Genomic DNA, 20,157 nt, shown 5'->3' on the forward strand with positions numbered 1-20,157 from the left:
CTTGCACTGAAGAGCTTCCTAGGGTGGCATGCCAGAGAAACTCTGGGAAGCCTAACTTCCTTAAAGAAGGCTCATCCTGCTTTCAGCCATGTGTCTTCTCAGTGCTGGATGATTCCTTTCTGAAGCTCTAGCTATGGCACAGCTGGTATTGCTTAGTGCCAAAACACAAGAGCAGACCCTTCTATAAACAGCCAGGCAAACACTAGAAACTGAGTAAACAAGAGACAAGTCTAAAGGGCCATGAATTCCGAACAAGGTGAGACTGTGCCCTACTGGCTGTAGGGGCTGACTTGGGAACTATTTGTCAGGCTCGAAATGTGTGTGGGGAGATGTTTGATAATTGTTATGCTTTAAAGATCTCCAGAAGGCAGCATGGCACAGTAATGATGGCTGCACATTCTGTAGTCACAATCTCTGGGTTTACAGTCTGGTCTCGGCCATGGTATGGCATTCCTAATTTGAACAAATAACTTAATATCTCTGGGCCTCAGTTTTTATATCAGTAAGGGGTGGGATAATGTTATCACCTACCTCATAGTTAGTAGGTCAATGAGGAAGGTATTGCTGAGACATTCAGACCTGACACATCAGAAGTGCTCTTTTGAGCTGGTCTTTAAGGAAAGCTGCCACAGCTAGCATTCATCCCCAGTGAAAAACGGCTGTAGCATTGATGTCAGTGCTCCTTAAGGGGATGAAAGCAAAGCCACCCTCTGGAACTATTCGGACCACAGAGCCAATGCTGGCATTTATAATCCTGTTCTAAACTAGGCTGGGGAGAAAAGAAGCTATAACAGCCGAACAGTTACAAAGCACTCCCATGAACTGGACATTGTGTTAGGGCCTTGGGATTCAGCAAACCAAAGGAGCAGGGCTCTTTTCTGTACTTGAGCCGGGCCTTGTCAGTGAAGACAATTGTACCAAAAAACATCTCGGGTAAAGAGGTAACGTGAGGATGGCAGCCATGGAAGGAAAGAACTATGACTCAACTCCCTAATGCTGTGACCCCTTAATAAAGTTCCTCATGTTGTGCTGACCCCAACCATAAAACTGTCTTCCTAGCTACTTCATAACTGTAATCTTGCTACTGTTAAGAATCATAAGTATCCGATAGGCAGAATATCTGATATGCAACACCTGTGGAAGGGATGTCCAACCCCAAAAGGGGTTGGGATCCGCAGATTGAGAGCCGCTGCTCTAGTTAGTTTTTGTTTATGGAAGTCCAGAGAATTTGGTAATGTCAGCTGTAGAGAATTCAGACAAGATTGAGAAAGCATAGGTCCACACACATACAACACACACACACACACACACACACACACACACACACACACACAGGAGCCTGGGAGTGTGACGAGCTAGAATCAATTTCAGGATCCCAGGAGTGCCATCGGGTCCAGTTCTGCTGTGGGGACTTCAGCAATGGAAAGATGCATCTTCAAGACAGAACTAACCGATAGTACTTGGTGACTTATCACATAAGGGAAGAGGAAGAAAATGTGCTTCGGTGTCCTAGCTTGCTGAGATAATTAAAGCTGCAACTTGGTATTAGATAGATTCTCTAAGCTAAGAAGCTTAAAGACAAGCAAAGATGGAGGAGGTATTATTGAAAATACCACCTTGAAGAGGAGTAGCAGCAAGGCTTGCCCTGTCACTGCACAAAACATACAAGTGGACCCAGCCATGAACTCTTTACATAAGCCATGGGGTTTGACTCCAAGCCATGGAGAAAGTGGCCACTCCCACAAAGCAAGGGGTGTTTAACTGCACAGAGCCCAATGGCTGTTGGGTTTTCATCTCTTTCATATAAGACTTTGCCTCAGTTTGGGCTCTGTGGAACATCTTCTCTTCTGAAGGTTTGTTAACTTTCAGCATAAGGCCACACATGTTAAGCAACTTCTGGAAGAGGATTCTTGAAGCATCATGGGATTTCTTGGAGGATTTGCTTTGTAGTAATGGAGCCAAGTATGTTTGCTTGCTATAAGAAGCATGATAACGTAAAGCTGCAATGTGACTCAGTGCCAGAGTTGCAGACGGCTACGGCATAAGCCAAGCAGCAGTGAGCAAACGAGGCCTGTCCTTGCACAAGATGGATACTCAGGAGCTAAGCATCGACAGCAGCACTGCTGAGCTGAGGCACCAGCTCCCAGGGCTGCAGACTCCAAAATCATCATACCCAAGCCTGTTGTCTTACAAGTGGAGAAACGAAGCCCGTGGGAAGAGTTCGAAGAAGTCTGTGTGAAGGACATCCTCTCCTTGGCCTTGACCTAGCTTCCTAGGACCACAGAACTGGGCCAACTGGAGCCACACATGTGGGTGGCATCCCTGTGTTGTGAACATGGGCCAGAGTCAGAAACTCTAAGATCTAGGAGCTAAATAAAACTTAGTTGATGTGTTGATCTCTGAGGTCCTACTGGTAGCCAGCCAACTCCCTTCACTATAGCCAAGGAAAGATGGGAAAGTAAGAAATAGGAAGCACCTTGAAGGAGGACTTATGTTTTCTTTCAGGGAGAATGATTTTCCTTGCTGTGGCTGGCTTGCTCCTTCAACCTAACAATGTATTTTCTGATATAAGTTACTGGTCACCATGCAGATGACACCATTACCGTGAGCCAGGCACTAAGCTAAGCTCTTCATACACATTAAGTGATTGTTTCCCCGCAAACATTCTCTGAGCTGGTGTATGGCAATGCTGATTTTTTTAAAACCAGAAAACAAGCAAGCCAGCGGTGGCACATGCCTTAAGCGTCCGCCTGCCAGAGGGCACGGACCTTTTCGAGTTCGAATCCCACTGTCTATATCTCCCGTGTGACTCTCTCGCTGAGTATCATGGGGAAAAAAAAGAGTTTAGCCGGGCAGAGGCAGGCGAATTTCTGAGTTCGAGGCCAGCCTGGTCTACAGAGTGAGTTCCAGGACAGCCAGGGCTACACAGGGTTTCAGAGAAACCCTGTCTCGAAAAAAACAAAACAAAACAAAACAAACAAACAAACAAACAAACAAAACCAGGGCAGAGAGTTGTGCTAGTCTGATAGCACTTTAAGTGGGGTCAGACTTAAAGCCAAGCATCCTGGCTTCAAAGGAAGCAGCAAAGGGTGGAGACTGTCCAGCAGCAGCACAGTGAGTGGCTGCACAATGCAAACCATGTCAGAGAACAGAAGAAAAGCTGGAAGGGCAAAAAAAAAAAAAAAAAAAAAGGGTGCTTAGCACAGGGGAGAAGGGGGTCGGTGGAGGCAGCAAGGGTCACACAGCCCAGGAAAAGGTGCTGCCAACAAACGCTGTCATCTCAAAGGTGCTCCAAACATGGCCAGCAAATCAGGCAAGCTCAAGAGATGAGTGGGGAGGAAGAGCTCTGTGGGGAAGTCCTTGCCCATAGCAAGGGACAACAAGTCTCAGCCAGACTGGCACCCGAGGGCATCCTGTGGGGATATCTTGCAGTAATCACAAGTCGGAGATCACAGGAGCTAAGACTCAGTCACATCCCACATTTGCCATTTCCTAGCTGTGCACGTGACTTTAAGCCTTAGTTTCCACATCTATCAAAGGGGATACAAGACAACTCTCAGAGTTACGATGAGAGATGGGTAAACCCCATGGGTGCAGATGTTTGCAGCGGGCCTGGCACACTGACACATGCTATGACTACCAGCTGTGAGTGGGCCTGACCCACCTCTGTATGTGGCAATTTCCCTCTCAGAGAGCCTGCAGAGGTTGGCTCACTTCAAGGACATGGGCCTTATAGGTAGAGTTCAGTGTTAACTCTTTTGTGCCTTTTTTTTTCCTGCTCAGCTAATGAACTTGAGAGAACAGAGAACAGAAACATATGAACAGAGAGAGAGTAATCAGAGTTATGTCTTTATTTACTGGTAAGCAAATAGCATAAACGCTATTATAAATAAAATTGGAGAGAGCTGCATATTTTTACACATTTCCAAAACATGCATTTTATTATAGTTGTGGAAAACAGGGCATCTGCTATTAGGAATATTAATATCAAGAGTCAATATCAAGCTCAAGGAGCTGGAGAAATGGCCCAGTAGTTACAAGTACTTCCTGCTCCTGCAGAGGGCCTGAGTTTGGTTCCCAGCACCCATTTAAGGGCTCACGACTCTAGTTCCTGAGGAATAAGTGCATGGTGCTCATACATGCAGAAAATTATGCATACTCATCAAATAAACCCTTAAAGAAAAGTGAGAGTGAGCCTGACACAGATGGCCCTTGCATAGGGCCACACGGACAGGCCTAGGTGAGTAGTGAGCCCAAGGTAACCACCAGTCTGGCGTCAGGGGTCATGGCTAAAGTTCAGTTCCTTTAAGGCTGGTAGGGGTAGCAGACCATGCCTGAGATGACCCCTGGCCAGTGCCATAATGCACAAGCAGGATATAGCACTCCTGAAACCACTCCTGAGATGACTCGGAGACCCTGGTACCACTAAGAGGAGGAAGTGGTGGAAAAATGGAAGAGGAAGAAAAACAGAAGGATGTGGGCACAATAAAGACAGGCAGATCTGCAGACTCAAGGGTAGTGAGGAACAGCCTGATACCAACTAGGACCATGATGGGGTACTGGCCTATGCTACTACTGGGGGCCACATTTGGGTTCATGGGCCTGCAGTAGCAGGGGTTTGTTAGAACCAAAGGCCAGCCCATGTTCTGAGGTACAGCTGGGGGACATGCTGATGTTTGAGGGCTATGCAGAACCGGCCCCATGCCTGGCCTGAGGATTGTGGGAGAGCTTGACATGGGGGTTGAGACAGAGGAGCTGACTCTGTTGCTAGTCAGATGCACTACTTGGGAAAGCCCCTCCCCCACTGTGGGAGTTGTAGAGAAACTGGCCCCAAGGATGTGAGTGTGGGAAAGCTGGCCCTGGCCCTGGGGTCATGGCAGCAGGAGAGCTTGCCCTGCTCTTATCAGCTGTAGCACTGGAAAGAGTGGTTCCTGCAACTCACCTGGGCAGAGTGTGAAGCTGGCCATGGTTGTGTGGTTGCCAGTGAGCCGGCTCCAGGGTGTGAAGGCAGGAGAGCCAATGGGATGACAAGCTCTGATACCTCTCAGGCCCAGACCAGAGCCTTGAATTAGCCCACCTCAACATCTACCCCATTGATGACCTGCACGAAGGGGCTGGTCCTATAGATCCCAAACTGCAGGATCTCCATGACACAAGGCAACTACAGTATAACCAAGAGGAGTAGCAGTTAGGATCCAGTATTGATAGTGTAGCAGAAGCCAAGTAGTCATTGCAATAAACATTCACAATATAAGAAATATAAAGTGTATACTGTCAGATACACTGTGATACACTACAGCTTCCACAACAAGATTTTTTTTCCTCTCTGTTGCAAAAGGGTGGAGGGTGGCTATGAGTGGGGCTGGGGCGCATGATGTGAAATTCACAAAGAACCAATATAAAGTTTAAGAAAAATGATTTTATTTTTCATGTTAAACAAAAGCCAACTGATGACTGATTTTTCTTAAGAAATGCTATACTTATAGTAGAAATAAAATGTCTACTATAACCAAAACCAGAAGATGGGCCCAACAACTGTTAAATCTGTCACTGAAGAAAGGCAGCAGATGCTGAGAAAGACATGACAACATTTGTAGAGAGCACTCTCATGTTTTGTTACTGTTTACACTGACAACCCCTCTGACTAAAGAACAGAGACGGCATGAGCAGTAGTTTCTTACTTCTACTGGCCTTCGCTCATCTTATTAACAGCCAGCAAGGTTGAGGTGTGGTGCGACAGATGTTTCAAGGTATCACAGGGTAAGCAGGTGTTTATTATAGTCTCAGCCTCTTGGGGTAGTGAATGCTAAATTAGAGGAATTCTAACAGAAGCATAGTTTCTTGCACATAGTAAGAGAGCAAAGCATACTATTCTTTTACATTAAAAAATCTGAAGAGTTCCCCTTCTTGGGGAGAGATGGTGCTTGGGGGAGGGACTATAGTTACTTGTATAAGAGAAATGGCAGAACACTTTAATAAAGTTATTTTTAGTCTTCCTTATTGCGCCGTGACCTCAGACAGCTTGTATTGTTTGAGCACAGGCAGTTTTAGTTACCTATGAGGGCAGATTTCTTTTATTAAGATCTAATGAGAAAATGTACAGAAATGAAGGAAGATCCACAATGGTTATGAGCAGCCCTGGTAGGAGGGGCTCGTAGCCACGAAGAGCTGTTCCTCTCACCAATGCCACAGTAAAATCACGGCCAACCATGCATGGCCATCATCAACATAAATGCCCTAAGGTATCACATTGCAAGAAAATGTTTTTGTTTTTGTGGAGTTTTTTTTTTCTTTTCGGTTTGGTTGGTTTTTTTTTTTTTTGGGGGGGGGGGGCACCGGCATAAAGGAATTGTGAAGTCTTCAGGTTAATAGCTCTAGGACAGTGGTAACCAAAACAATATTCTCAATGGGAAGAAATATACCTCAGTTCTACAATTCAGCCAGAACAGGTACTTGTAGTGCCAAATGGCTGTTGTGAGAGTCCCCTCAAAAAGCTTTCAACTGAGGGGTAAACATCCCCTTTTTTTCTAAAAACTTTCTTGAAAGGTCCATGGTAGTTGTCCTGTTGAGATTGTGATAATGTGTGGAGGAAGAGGTGATCAAAGCAAGAGCTTTCCAATGGAGAATTAAGGCATAGACGGGAACTAAAGTGTTCTGCATGTATAGAGGGGCCCTGCCCCAGAGCCAGAAACCATGTAGATGGCCTGAATCAGGAGTCAGGTTCAGATTGGGGCCAAGCCAGTAACAAGGGGTTTACCTTGCAGATGTTCTAGCAGCACCTTGTAGCAAGCTCCATAAAAGCTTCCTGAATCAGAACAGGGCCAGAGCCATACAGAGGACACGAGAGTGATAGTAGCTATGATCGGAGTAGCTGTAAGCCACTGGGGGCAACAGATAAGGAAGTATGCTCGGTTCTGCCCATGCAATGACATTTAATAACTTGTCTCACTCCCAACATCCCTGGTGGGTCCTGGATTTCAGAAGCCCTTTGGGAACCCTATTCCCCACTTCTTTCCCAGTTCCTCCTTGAGGTCATTGACTTACCCATACTAATCTAGTATTGGTATTATGAAATTGGAAACTCCTCGAGGTGTGCCTCACAGTGCTTGTTCCTCATACACACCTTGTTCCTAACTGCATTTGGAACCTTAGTAGACACTTGCCGGCAAGCTTGTGAATTTGGGCCAGATTAAAAAGCTAAGTAAAAGGTCCTCTGCATATATGTTATGGTTGAGTAGCTTTGAGTTCTTGTGGGCTTCCTGCAGTGGGAGCTGGGACTTTCTCTGACTCTTCTGCCTGCTTGTGGGACCCTGTTCCTCCTACAAAGTTGCCTCACCCAGCCTTGGTGTGATGGAACATGCCAGGTCTTATTGCAGCTTGTTAGGCTGTGTTTGGTTAATGACCCCTGGAGGCCTGCTCTTTTCTGAAGGGAGGGGGAGTGGGTCTGGGGTAGAGAAGAATTGTGTGTGTGTGAAACTGGGGGAAAAGAGGGAGAGGAGACTGATGTAATACATCACAGAAGAATTAAAACAACAGTAAAAAAGCTAAAAAGCTGTGTGTGGGGAAGGTGGGAGGTGGGGTAGAATGGGAATCAACAGGTTTAAACCTGCTTGGAGGCATATATCCAACTAGCCACATAGCCAGATCTGTCTAATTTTCATGCCTGTGTCCTTAGCTGCTATATCATGCAAGTAATTGAAGAAGAGAACTAGAGAAGTTAGCACAAAGGAGGCTGCAAAGGAGCAGCTCCTGCCTACAGGGAGTCCAGTGCAATTTCCTGCGGGATATAAATGTGTTTGTCAGTATGGGTCAGCGCACACTGCAGCTAAGAGTATAGAAGAGATCACGGCCAATGGCATCCAGACAGAATACAAGAAGTTTTGATAGAAGTATTTGTTGAAAAAAGTGGAATATGGAGAGATCAGCCAGCCTCTGCTGATGTAGGAAATCTTAAGCATTTCTTTCTACCTGATCTGGTCCAGGGACAGAGGCTCAGTGAGGAAAGCTGCCCTCATGATCTAACCAGTTCACCATCAAAATGACCATCAAGGGACTGAGATACATTAAAGTCTTTCAAAAGAAGCACAGGAGAAAAGTACAGGACATATTATATCTGTGTTATCTCCAACTCTTTCTCACCATGTCAGCATGACTCTGAAAATGCCTGATGCCAGAAACATCTAGACTAGAAAACAAGTTTATTCAGTGGCTGAACTAAATCTTCACTTCCCCTTTCAGACCTTGTGATTGATGGTGCCAAAGAGAGGCTGGGAAAGGGATTCCACGGTCCTTTCCACTTTTTATCAGCTTTGCATCAAATCATCATAAAATTTAATTAGATAAAATGAGAACATCTATTATCAAACACAAACTGATGATAAGCCATCAAGAAAAGAGAGAAAGAGAGGGAGACAGACAGAGAGAGAGAGAGAGAGAGAGAGAGAGAGAGAGAGAGAGAGAGAGAGAGAATCACCAGGATGTCATCAGAAGTCCATCTTACATCAAAAGTAATTGTTTAAAGATGCAAATGAGATCATAACCTTCTCCTTAAGCCCTGCCAGTGGCTTTCCACTGACTCAGAATAAATTCCAGATCCATCCCCACTGCTCACCAAGCCTGGCCTGACCTCAATCTTCCAGCCTGCCTCTCCCTGCCTTGCCTGGCTCATTGATTTCCCCCAAGTCCCAGGTCCCTCCGGTCTGCTGCAATCAATCCTTTAATAGTCTCTTCCTGTATCTCTGTGGGTCATGGCATGGAGACATCTCAGCTTGAGGACATCTTCTCAGGAGTCCTTCCCAACCCTACCACCTAGCACAAGCTTCTGCTTAAGTTTGAGTGATCTTTTCATCACATGAAGTTGTTATTTATTTATTTGTTTTACTAAGCCATCTTCTTATTGTTAATTTTATGTCCCTCTGTGTGTCCCAGACACGTCACATCTAGACCTCTGGCTGCTGCACAACATTCTGTGGTCACCAAGACACTTCCAATGTCCCTAAGCTAAAAGCTGATCAAAAGTGTGAAAAGATCCATTTTGTATGTGTACATATTTATGAGTTCATGTGTCTACAGGTACACATGTGTGTGGCTGCACAATGTGTGCATGTGTGTGGAAGCCAGAGGTCAACCTTGGATATAGTTCCTCACATACCATTCATTTATGGGTGATCTCCCTTCCCTGGTGCTCAGCACTTCTGTTCACCTGGAGCCCCAGAATTTTGCATGGTAACTCTGAAGCATTGGGAGTATAGGAACAGCCCTTTACCTGGGTCCTGGGGATGGAACCCTGGTCCTCATGTGGTGAGATCTTCCCTGACTAAACTATTAATAATACAGCCCCATGTAGGTCCATTCTTCAGTGAGCCAAGATGAACTATGCTCCCATGGAGGAGAAGGCAAGAGAAGAGTCAGGAGAAGAAATCCAGTTTGAATAATTGGATCTGGCATTTCAAGGGAGTAGATTAGAGCAGAATCCTCTCTTACCTTTAATCTGACATTGGACTCAGAACTACGTATGGCTGTGTAACCAGGTCAAGGTACATTTTATTTGAGCACACTTTCAGCTGTATTTGAAACTGTCTCACTAAACAGCCATTATTAGTAACAATATTTTTATCCAGCTTAACAAAGTTATATATAACTTCCCTCAATGTAATAAATAATTCAACACAATAGGAAGGTATACACCCCCTGGTATCCAAAAACGAAGACTGTTTGGAGACTTGAGAGGCAGGGAATGTGGGGGAAAGTTGGCAGTGGTGAGGGCTCATCAGAGACTTTAAAACTAGTTACATCTTCAGAGTTATTAATATCAAACCTAATCCTTTAATGGAAAATAAAGCTCCCAAGATACAAAAGAAAATAACATCCCCAAGGCTATACTTTATCTCTATAAAATTTCATAAGTTCCCAAATACTTTCTATTTTGCACTATGCTCTGTATGACAAGGAGGTAACTTAGGGATGCTTAAAGCATTCGTCATGATACAGGTGAGAACATGGAGAAGTCCAAGATGCACAGCCAGCAGAGGGAGTGTTAGACCTCTTCCTGACCTTGAGTTGACTCAGCCTCATGCCACAGCCAATGAACAACAGCAGTGCTAGGACAAGGTAATTTCCGATTTAAACAAAATTCTGTCTATAGCTTGTGAATGGCTTTTCCAAACCCACTTGGCAAATCCAGAAGCAAAGTGCCACAATAAGTTACTGAACAAGACTCCCCCCAAAATTCATATTTAAAACATAAGTTATTGACAAGGGCAATTTTAGCTCAATCACAAATTAAGCTCCTGATAGCCATCTAAACATCTCATGATATAACGTATCATTCAATGGGATATTATGCAACCAATGAGAACAATGCTTTCGGGAAAGACCTCAAGATCATGTGTAGAATTAATAATAATAATATATGTTGAATATTGAATGAATCTAATCCATATAATAACTTTTTTCAGGTAGAGACTATCTTGTGCAGAAGAAGCCAAGAAATAGAGAGGTTAAAAGTTCACATAAATGTGGAGGTGAGAATTTGAATTTGAGAGATCATTCTTAGAATTCATGTTTTTTAACAAAGTAGACACCATTTAGAATAGTAGTTATAATCAAATTAATAGAGAAAATGTCACATATGTATGTACACACATATATGTATGTATGTACAGGTATGTACATGTATATTTTGAATTTAACATAAAAATATTTTGACTAAGAAGCTATTAAGAGCTGTACTTTATTGAGCATCTACTTGGTATGTCAGGTGCTATGCTGAGTGCAGATTATTTAGCATCTCATTTAATCGTCCTGACAATTTTATGCAGTATGCATTAATTTACAATTTTGCTAATATTGTCATTGGGAGTTAAGGAATTTCAGGTTGTGCATCTTCACAGACCATATTCTACACTCAGTACGCTGCGGCAACGGTTGTTAGGTTGTTATTTCAAAACAGTGACATGTTGGGAGATTTCCATGTTGCCTTTGCTCAATATTTAAACAGTGAAACTTTTTAACTTACAATGAGGGGTTTGGGGAGATCGGTGGGCAGACATGGGTGGGACAGTCCTTCATGCTTCCAGAACCAGCATGTGACTCTCAGATTGATAGATCTCCATGGCACGCTGTGTTCTGGAGCTGCAGAGAGGAGTCAATCCAGGGCACTGCTTGACATCTCAAAACCACACAGAAGCCTCTGTAGGGCAGGCAGAGTCACTGTATTGAGCTTCTACTATGGACCAGGTTGTCTTCTAAATGCCTTGCAGAGGTTAAGGCCTTTGCTTCTGAGAATAACTGTGTGCTAGGTGCTGCCCCTGCTAAAGGCCTTAATCCCTTCCCAGTGCTCATTCATTCACTAGGTGATACCTGAGTGCTGACACATGCCCCACCCTATGTTAATTAAAATGAGCAGAGCAGGTTTCAGCCAAGGCATAGTCTCTAGAATTTATGGGAGAAACAGGACTGATTGGAAAGAAAGGTTGTGCCCACAGAGAACTTCCTCTAAAACTTTCTGGACTTTCAACACTGGGCACCTAGGCTGTGGCAGCACTGACCCCTGTGTGACCTAGAACTGTCATGCTGGTCTCCACAAGCCACATGAGCCAATTCTGAAACCAATCTCTCACCCTCTTTCATTCCACGCCTCCCTTCTTCCTTCCTTCTAGTGGCTTGGTCTTATCTAAGTCAGTGGTCCTCAACCTTTCTAATGCTGCAACCCTTTAATATGGTTCTTCATGTTGTGGTGACCCTGCACCATAAAATTATCTTCATTGCTACTTCATAACTGTAATTTTGCTGTTAAGAATTGTAATGTAAATATTCAATACGCAGATATCTGATGTGTGACCCTCAAGGGGTCAAGACCTGCAGGTTAAGAACGACTAACTACTCCACGTATACTTTTTGATTGAATTGTTGCAATTTTTCAGGTTAAATGACCACAACCACTGCAACGTTTCCGGCTCCGAGGATTAGACCATGTCTTGTCACTGTTGCTGTAGTTACTGCTGTGTAATGCTATGGGTATTTTTCTCATCTCCTTTTCAGCTACTCGGAAAGCATTTGTGGTGTGGGATTGCATAGCTACCACCTGCATTCTGGTTTTATTCCCTCTATTTTGACTCTGGGAAACAGTCCATGGGAGGAAACACAGAGTGATAAGCCATGTGCCAGCACCAACCAATTCACACAAGTGCCCCGGAATATGATGTCAAGATAGTTACTGAAGCAGGACAGAAAGACTGCTGGGATTGATTAATGATGCGGGGCATGGTCGAAAAAGGAGCAGCCTATCATGTGGACATGGAGAATAAAGGATGATAGAAGATGCTAATAAATTAAAAGTGGGTATGTAGAAGGAAGACGGGTACAAGGCCTGTCTGCAGAGGTAGTGCAGCAACCCTCTCTATGACAGGGATAGCAAGGTTACGCAAGGAGAAGCAACGTTAAGCCTCTGAAAATGAATGAGTAACCACTGGGGTAGAGCCCTGAGAAAACAGTGAATGTGCACAGGGCTCTTTCAGATGTTTTCATATTTATTATCCCACTTGGGCTGGGAGGTGGAGACCAGCTCTGATCCTACCTCAAGAGCATGGGGAAGCTGAGGCCAAGCAGTTCCCGCACTCACTCAAGGTCACACAGCTGGTGGGGGGTTCAAGGCCTGTCCTCTTCACTGATGGCAGGTGCATGAGCTCACAGAGGAAAGTGCTATAAATGGTGACATTGTATGTGTGCTCAGTAGAACGATGACCCTGGGGACACATTCATTTGTGTGTCTTTTGGCAGTCGCCCAACCACCCTCAGCACCTTTGAATGTGAAAGACACCATGGGTTCCCAGTCGTTGTCTATCCACATTTTTGGAATCTTGACTAAAGTGAATGTTCCTTTATCTTCCAGAGAGAATAAAGACCCTTGGATAAGTTGCTGCATTTTGGCGTTGGTTTCTTCAACTATAAAACGAGGCTGGACCAGTTTAGTTAACCTTCAAATGACGGAGTGCACTATCGTATGTTCATGATAATGGCCCAAGCTTTCACAAGATGCCAGGGGAAACTGAGCTGTCCCTCTAAGGGAGAAAGGGGCTTTTGTTCATGGTGAGAAGCAGGTTTTCTATAAAATGTTTGTAGAATGTAAGCTGTGAAAGTTTAGAGTCCCTGGGAAGAGTGACACCACAGTGTGACCCTTGTCACCATAAACTCCAGGAAAGACAATGTGTGCTCCTAAAAGGAGTAGAGCCCTCTGCTAAGTTAGGGGCCTTCTTCAACCTGATAACTGATTGCAAGGACCAGAGCGAGGTGATGAAACCAACTTTTCTAGTTGTGATGAAATATCACACAGTCTAGACAGCCTGCTGCTTGCATGTCAGAGACCCACACTTTCCAATCATACCACTGGACAAAAGAAGAGTTCTTGCCTGGGAGTCAGAGTCTAGCTACTGATGGTCTCCATTGGTCTGGTTATCAAGTCACTTCATCTCACAGAGCCCCAGTTCCTTCCTGTTTGAAATCGGGATGTTAAGGCTTATTCTTTCCTCCCACACAGAAAGGCTGTGGGATTGCAATGTGTGTGAGAAGGTAGTACCTCACTAGGCACCACGCCAGACTCGGGTTTCTAAAGACAGAGACTACAGCTGGCTCCTTTTATCTGTCATTTTTAGTGTGACTATAGTACCTGAGACTAAAGAAAAAGTTACAAGTGGGTCTGAAGGAATTTTGGGTTATATCATTCACTATTGAATGCACAGCAATTTGCACAAGTTGTCTAGCATCCAATACATAATTTTTAACCATATACTCATTTTTATTAATTGCTTTAAAATATAATGTTGTATTAATTCTTTGAGAATCTCATACAGGCATACAACGTGTTTTGATCATATTTCTTCTCTGCCCCTCCCCTAACTTTCTCACCCCCTCCCACCTCCTTATAACATCGTATTCTCTTAAACAAAAAACAAGAATGTTTTTTATAGCTCAATGAGTCCAAACTATGTTGACCACATACACATAAATCTGGGTCCATCTACCGGAGTATACTCAACCAACCAGGGACCACACCGCTAAAGAAAACTGACTCCCCTTTCCCTAGCAGTTATCAACTATCAATAGCCATTCAGATAGGGATAGTGGCTCCTCTGCCCTTTCTCCCTTCTGTAAAAGCCTTTGAGATTCAGCTGAAAGCTCACCACTTGAGAAGTGATCCTGGTTCTGAGTCTTATAATAGGTATAGCCTCTTTTGTTGGATGTATTCAAAGCTTAGCATCATAGCTATATGCTCAGCTCTGTGGATTTGAAATGATGGACTGAGACAAGGACATGACATACCTCCATTTACTTAAAAGGGTGGGAAGAAAAAGTCCAAGAGGCACCAGCATCAGACATTCACTGTGTTGGCCTGATAATCTCAGCCTTCTAAAGATCCAATTGTTAAAAATATGGAATGCCAACTGGCTTGATCTTGTGCAGGTCTTACACAAGTGTCTCACTCAGTGTTCTGTTGCTGTGAAGAGACACCATGACCATTGCAATCCTTGTGAAAGAAATCATTTAATTGGGGGTTTGCTTGCAGTTTTAGAGGGTCAGTGTGTTATTACTGCAGGGGACAATGCAGTCTGCATGGAGCTAGAATAGTAGCTGAGAGCTACATCCTGATCCACAGGTAGAGAAAGACTGGACCTGGTATGGGCATTTGAAACCTTAAAACCCACCCCAATGACACACCTCCCCCAAGGCCATACTTCCTCAAACAAGGACACATGTCCTAATCCTTCTATTCCTTTCAAATAGTTCCACTCCCTGCGACTAAGCATTCAAATATACAAGCCTATAAGGATCTTTCTTATTCAAATCACCACAACAGGCAACCACAGCTGTTGTGAGTCCATCAGTGTATTAGCCTCCTCATATCTAGAAGACAAGTTTTGCTCTGACATTCCCTAACCTCTGGCTCTTATAATCTTTGTGCTTCCTCTGCTGTGATGTTCCTTGATCCTTGAGGAAAAGGGTATGATATAGATTATCTCATTTAACTTCATATGCTAGACACGTATTCTATGCATTTTTAATAGTTCAATACATATTTTAATGGATTAATAAAAAGTTCTATACTAGGCTCTATAGGTGACAGGTGCATGTCTTCTAGTACAGCAAAGATGCAAAACAAATCTGTGGTATGCAAACAAAACAACAAAAGAGACTAGTAATCTATTTGAGTTAACTATGTGCCAGCCGTATGTTTTTGAGATTGAGGAAAGGTGCCTAACCTCAGAGTTCAGCCTTAGAGGAAGAAAATGTGGGAGAATCCAATCATTCAGCAGAGGCCGTGGTTTCTCAGAGCTCAGAGTTCTAGAGATGGGACAGATCAATCATCTCATGCTGTCCTGAGGAAACACAGCCTGGAATGTCAAGTAACTTCCTGAAAGCATCCAGCCAAGCAGTCCCAACATTTAGACTCACACTCAAGTCTCACTTCTTAATCCATACTCTATATACAAAAGCCCAAGCTATAGTTCAGTGAACAAATTCTCTACTCAGGAATAATTCATCATCTGAAAAAACTCACATTCTATGATGCGATCTTTGTACACACAAGCACATTGTTCAACTATACACTCATGATATTCATCCATTTATTTTAAATTAGTTTCTACTTTAAACTCTCTAGCTTTAGAATCCATCATATTCAGACTTTGCCTTAAAGCAGGGAAAAGGAAAAAGAGCACAAGATGGAAAAGGTGGGTTGGAAAAACAGAAAAGATGAGCAAGAGAAGGCAAAATATCAAGGAGGCATGTAGTGTATTGATTAAAAACTGACTCAAATTTCTTTGCATAGTTGTTGCACAACATGTTTCTTCTCAATATGAATTCTTTTTCCTGGAGAGAATCACCAAGACAATTCAAGCTCAAGTGCATATTCTCAGATGAACTATTGTTTAACACTTCATAACACATTGTCCTATTTTCTAATTGTGTCATGTTTATAAGTTTTATGTCACTAGTGAGAACATGAATGTGAGCATTTATTTTTTTACATGTATCGTGTACAGGGTGTAGTTATCAGAGCTATATATTTATATCTAGTTTTGTTCACTTATTCAATGAATAAATGTATGAGGCCTTTCCTAGCTACAAAAGCTACAGAGGTAAATGAGGTAGACCAGATGTCTGTCTTTATAGAGATTACCTCCAAGCCTTCAGCTTTGAGGACTCAGTGGTCCAAGGTGTGTGCACAGGATTTGGGGATAGCAAGAACAAAAAAGGAAGTACTGATGAGGAATGGCAGTTTTGCAGTAATCATAAGAGAACTGGTGAAGAACGATTTTTGCAGAGCTTGGCTGGAGTGAAAGGACTATTCTAAATACTAGAAGGCATGACATATGATTATCTATGTTACTAAAGCATACGATGAACCTGAAGAAGAGGGTAGTAGTCTGTGGTTTTAAAGAGAAACAGAAATGGGAGGAATGGGCACTTCAGACAAGGAAGTGACATAGCATCTGATATTTAAATATAGATGCTCCATCTCTTTCTAATATCCTACGGAAGCAATGAGCTGATATTCAGATCCCAAGAATGGAGCTTCACCCCTCCCACATCTATAGTACTTCTCCAGTAGCTGTCCCATTGTGAGAAAGTTATGCTACCCCTACTGTGATATGTATGGCCAGTGCACATCTGCTTTCTTCCCAGGGGACCCTGCTCTCCCTGTGCTTCCTTTCTACCTATGACCACCTCTTCACAAAGCTAATTTCTTTCTTAAGCTTCTAAGACACATAAGCTAAAATGTGCTCCAACCCATTAAATCCTTTCCTCAACTCCTTCCTAGTCATTTCAGTAAAACCTCTCCCATTCTTTATTCCATTCGTGAGTTTATGTAATGACCTTATCACAGGTGATGGTTCCTATGATAAAATGGAATTAAGGAAAGGTAGGCCACAAGAATGGAATGGGAAGGGTAAAACTGAACAGAATCAAAAAAAACACTGTATTATCACAAGTCTATAAAGCTATGCAAAATAATTTCTGGAGGTGCCTTCAAATTTTGTCTCTAGCTCCTCGTTTTCTTCTAATTAAGTTTTCTTTGTTAATAATTGACTTAGAGAAGCCATGCGGGAGGACTAACAGCAACATCCAAAGGCAATACTTGAAATTAAAAACACATTTAAAACCCACCATTCTCTTCTGCTGCATCACTGTGATAATTGTTGTGTTCATAGCAAGCATTTAGTACCCAGTCTAAAACTGGGTTAACCACCCCGATGGACTAGTATAAGACTACACACGCTTTTCAGTGATTTGAAGTTGCCCACTGGAATTGGATGAGAACTGAATAGTCTCTTTCCAGCTCACACCTGAAGACGGGGAGAAATTACAGAAATGACGGACTGCACGTTAGAATCTCAGATGCACACTTAGGTTTATTAAAGTAACTTCACCATTTAAGGGAAAGGAATCAGTAGCATTTACAGAACCCTCTCTAACACCTCTGGAGCTAACTATAAAATGAGCACTTTTGTTCAAAATGCTTTGTTCCATCTTTAAAAAAAAAAAAAATCAAAGAATTTTCCAAATCGAAAATTCCGTCTCTAAAGTTTGCAGGTTTATTACAGCAACAGCTGTTGAGTTAATTTCCAATTGGACAAAACCATCTAAGGAATCATTTCCGGAATAGGAAAACACTAATAAGGGGAAAAAGGCAGGGCCCTGCCAGCAGTTGGAGTTTATGTGGAAAGAAATCGAATATACAACTGAAGAAACAAATGCATGTTTTTCAGTGTGGTTAGCATGCCTGCTCTGATACAAAGTAATCAAGAAAAAAGTTCTTAAAGGTTGAAAATTATGAGTTTTTTTAAAATGAACTTTAATTAAAATTTCACTCTACCTTTTTTTCTGCCACAATGTATTATTTTTATTTTTTTTAATTTGGAAAAAGTGTTATAAAATATTATATCCAAAATATATTTATACCAACATTCCTGTGAATAGTAAATAAAATACATTTAGTTATCTTGGGTTGCAATGAAATCCTTTAAAAAGTGCTTTTTCCTGCTTCAGAACTGTTATACAGAATGAAATCACTGACACCAGGAAAATGATATTTTGAACACAGCACCTATGAGCCTGAAGATCAGATTCAAAACCACAGAGCAACAGTTACTTCTGCATGGGACAAAACCCATACTTACCTACCAGCCTCACATGTGAAAAGATTCTAAGAAACATTAGCTTAATTTCAGTTATCATAGGAAATGCCTAAAAATTAAAACCTAAAAATTTAAGGTTTTTAATAACACTGTATCAAAGAATAGCCCCTTACTCCCTGCCCTAACCACACTGACCGTGTCTTAGCATCACCCATGCACATAGCACTGGTAATGCACAAAGCCATAGCAAAAGTTCCTTCTGCTTACCACCTTTACTCCCACACTACATCCAAACATCATCATGTAGTTTTTCTCAGCAAGGAAACAACTCAATAACAACCACTGTCAAAAATATAAAAAAATTCAGGAAGCAACCAATCAAGCCTCTTAAAAGATACTGCTTTCATGAGGATAACTGAAATAAAGCCATGGAGCCACACAGCGGTGGTGATCTGTTGAAGGACCCTGCAGTTATGAAGTTGGCACTCAGTATTAGAGCAAGAGGGAGGTGGTACCATTCCTCATCTTAGATCAGGCCTTCCAAAAGATACTGGATGAATGAAGCTTATATCCTGTTCCAATCAAACAGAGTCATGAATCTGAACCATAAACCATTCAAATAAATATGTTTTTATTCTTTTTTCCCACAAAGTAGAGGAGGGGCAGAAAAGTTGCCCTGACATGCTTTCTCCAAGCAGCAGACAGAAACACTGCAGCAATATAGCAGCGTACACGCACGCGCACACGGAAGTATCAACTACAGCCTCTCTAAAACTGTGTTTATGTGCATGACTGCACATGCATGTGTGACCGTGTATGTGTGGCACACAGGCTCTGGCTGAGAACATACTAACTATGCAGATGCTTGGTGGTGCAATCTCGAAGTACACACTGGCATCTCAGCAGAGAGCTGCCATGGCAGCATTTTTTCCTACCTGTTTTTCCAAGGTCACTGAACGATTCATAGGAGACCATTTAAATAAAAATTACAGATAGAAAACATTTATTAGTTTCACATGGAATTTGAAAGCAGGGGGCACACTTGTCTAATTGCTCCTGCAGAGGTTCATTAGAAGCAGCGGAACCATCCTGTCTTCTCTGATCCCACCAGTTCGAAGATAACATCCTCCATTAGATAAATTGGGCAAGCTAGCCACAGTGCTAATTCAGCTCAACACCAGTCTTTGTTAGAGTTCCCGTTTCAGTTTCTGCAGCTCAGATAAGCTTATCTCAGGGCTTCTAGCTGATGTTCCGGATGGCACAACAGACCTGATTACCAGAAGAACCGCTAATGAGCACCAGGAAATGTTACCTCCTCCAAAGGACTCATGGGATAGTTTCAAGCCCAGAAGTAAAAGGAAAGGTCCACATATTTCCCATGGAAGGTTAGAATTGAATCAGAATGCATGCAGAGGCATTTCACCACATCCTTTGTAAAATTTAGCTATCAAAATAGTACACTTCTACAGACAAGTTTTTTTGTTTGTTTGTTTTTTCTGATGAGGACAAGCCATGTGGGCTTTGAATTAAAAAATTCATAAGTTATACTCTTTCTGTTTGTCTTGCCTTGCTAGTCAAAGATTAAATTCATTTGAAATTAACTAAAATTGATTTAATCCTAGAATCTTAACAGTCTCACTTAGCTCTCTGAACACAAGACCAGGCTCTAAACAGAATGATACACTGCCTCCATTTTCCCAAATCTGTGAGCTTTTACTCCAGAATTATTCTCTCCCTAGAGTCACACTAGTGACATTTGACATGATGACAGAGAGGAGGGGGAAAAGGGAGGGAAGAAATGAGGAAGAAAAGGAGGTGGAAACAGAGAGTGAGAAAAGGGGGGGCTTCACTGGTTTTGTTGAAACCATCTTCCTTTTATTCCAGTTTGGTAAATTGCTAAGGTCCACTGCCCACTGACAACTGGTAGGACAGACCTTAGCTTTAGGTGGCCCCTCTGCCATTTCCGTGGCTGATCTGAGACCCATTATGTACTGGATTCTGCATTATAAAATCTACTCTG

At 42.7% G+C, this 20,157-nt stretch overlaps 1 protein-coding gene across 24 annotated transcripts in view; it reads right to left on the reverse strand.

Annotated features, from left to right (window-relative positions):
* Sgip1 (SH3GL interacting endocytic adaptor 1) overlaps positions 1-20,157 on the reverse strand; it is a 217,617-nt gene that overhangs the window by 184,296 nt on the left and 13,164 nt on the right. The gene's annotated exons all lie outside the window — the stretch shown is intronic.

The sequence above is a fragment of the Arvicanthis niloticus genome, chromosome 5 (genome assembly GCF_011762505.2).
Source record: "Arvicanthis niloticus isolate mArvNil1 chromosome 5, mArvNil1.pat.X, whole genome shotgun sequence".
Classification (NCBI taxonomy): domain Eukaryota; kingdom Metazoa; phylum Chordata; class Mammalia; order Rodentia; family Muridae; genus Arvicanthis; species Arvicanthis niloticus.